This window comes from Otolemur garnettii, unplaced genomic scaffold (genome assembly GCF_000181295.1).
Source record: "Otolemur garnettii isolate 467f Iridium unplaced genomic scaffold, OtoGar3 scaffold00011, whole genome shotgun sequence".
NCBI lineage: Eukaryota > Metazoa > Chordata > Mammalia > Primates > Galagidae > Otolemur > Otolemur garnettii.
The window spans coordinates 3615516-3617878 of NW_003852406.1; the positions used below are offsets into that span (position 1 = coordinate 3615516).

General features: G+C 40.5%; 1 protein-coding gene across 2 annotated transcripts in view; it reads right to left on the bottom strand.

Annotated features, from left to right (window-relative positions):
- Positions 1 to 2363, bottom strand: part of SPPL2A (signal peptide peptidase like 2A) — a 41940-nt gene that overhangs the window by 36765 nt on the left and 2812 nt on the right. The window lies entirely within an intron of this gene.

Below are 2363 nucleotides of genomic sequence, written 5' to 3' on the forward strand. Positions count from 1 at the left end.
AAAAAAAAAAAAAACTAAGAATTTTTCTTAAAGCTTAAATGTCTAAGCATGAACAAAGATGTTCAAAATTGAGTAAGAGTTATCAACATAAAGGGTTATATTAATGTAATCTTTTCTACAATTGTGGAAAATGCATCTTTTTCTTTTTTTTGAGACAGAGTCTCACTTTTTGTCCCCGATAGAGTGCCGTGGCATCATAACTCATAGCAAACTCAAACTCTTGGGCTCAAATGATCCTTTTGCCTCCCAAGCAGCTGGGACTATAAAGTGCCCACCACAACACAAGGCTACTTTTTTAGAGTGAGAGTCTCACTCTTGCTCAGGCTGGTCTCCATCTCATGAGCACAAACAATACACCCACCTTGGCCTCCCAGAGCGCTGGGATTACAGGTGTGAGCCACCAAGCCCAGCCTGTGGATAATCCATTAATGATAAAAGCAAAATTCATTGATACATTAATTACTATGGCAAAACACAGATTCCAGTGGAAGACTAGAATAAAAGATGAAAACACAAACATACATAATTCTAGAATAGTACTGAATATGGAACATGCAGCAAATTTTGTGAATTAGCAAGCATGCCTAAACACTGAAGATATTTTAAAATATCTTGGTGAAATTTCTCATGGAGACTATGTAGCTTCAAAAATTCAGTTTGTCACAATACACAGAATGGTATAAAAGTTAAGAGCACTGAGTTTTGGGATTAGAGACATAGGATACAATGCCAGTTTCACCATTTACTGGCTATGTTACAAATTATTTAACCTATTTTAAATTTCAATATCTTCAGCTTTAAATGACAATAAACACTCAGACCTCATAAAGTTGTCATAAGCGTTAAGTGAGATGATGCAATTGTTTGTAATATTAAGCTCTTACTAGATAATAACTTAATAATGGAGCTAGCACCTTGCCAGGTACTTGCACAATGGAAAAGAAATACAAAAGATTAATGATTGGAAGATAAATCATTATTTAGAGCTTGGTGGGATATGGGGATGACAGCTAAAAGGTATGAGATTTCTTTCTTTCTTTTTTTTTTTGAGATAGAGCCTCAAGCTGTCCCCCTGGGTAGAATGCCGTGGCATCACAGCTTACAGCAACCTCCAACTCCTGGGCTCAAGTGATTCTCCTGCTTCCACCTCCCAAGTAGCTGGGACTACAGGTGCCCACGGCAATGCCCGGCTATTTTTTGGTTACAGCAGCATGTTGTTTGGCAGGCCCAGGCTGGATTCAAACCTGCCAGCTCAGATGTACGTGGCAGGTGCCTTAGCCACTTGAGCCACAGGTGCCAAGCCTCTTTCTTTTTTTGAGACAAGAGTCTCACTCTCTCCCCTAGGCTAGAGTGCTGTGGCCTTAGCCTAGCTCACAGCAACCTCAAACTCCTGGTTTCAAGTGAACCTCCTGCCTCAGCCTCCTGAGTAGTTGGGAATACAGGCACACACCACAACATCTGGCTAGTTTTTCTATTTTTCAGTAGAAATGAGATCTTGCTCTTGCTCAGGCTGGTCTCAAACTCCTGAGCTCAAGGGATCCTTCTGGTTTGGCCTTCCATAGTGCTTAAGATTACAGGTGTGAGCCACTGCACTGGGCTTCTTTCTTTTTCAATAGACTTTATTTTCAGAGCAGTTTTAGGTTGACAGCAAAATGAACAAAAGATATAAAGTTCCAATATATCCCCTTATCCTACACATGTATAGGCCTCTCCCACTATCAATGTTTCACAGCAGAGTGGTACATTTGTAACAACTGATAAACCTACATGACACAGCATTATCACCCAAAGTCCTTTTCTTTGGAGACAGAGTTTCTCTCAGAAGCAGGGGGTTAGAGTGCAGTGGCGTCATTACAGCTTACTGCAACCTCAAACTCCTGGGCTCACACGATTCTTCTGCCTCAGCCCCATTAGCCTCCCAAGTAGAGAGGACTACAGGTGATTAACTGGGTCTACAGGTAGGTACTGCACCACCACACACCTCACCCCCATTTTTCTTTTTTTAGTAGAGATCAGCTCTCAACAACTCCTGGCTTCAAGACATCTGATCAGCATCTCACAGTGCTAGGATTATAGACATGAGCCACCAGACCCGGCTCAGAGTTCATTCTTGATGTACATTCTATGGGTCTTGACAAATGTACAATGACATGAATCTATCATTGTAACATTATAATATCACAGTGAATAGTTTTACTGCCCTAAAAATCCTCTGTGCTCTGCTTACTGATTTCTTTATGAAATGGTGAGATGTTCTAAATTGGCTGTGGTGATAGTTGCATGTATCTGTGAATATAATGAAAATCATTCAATTGTACACTATAAGTGGGTAGATTGTATGGTATGTGAATTATAGCTCAGTA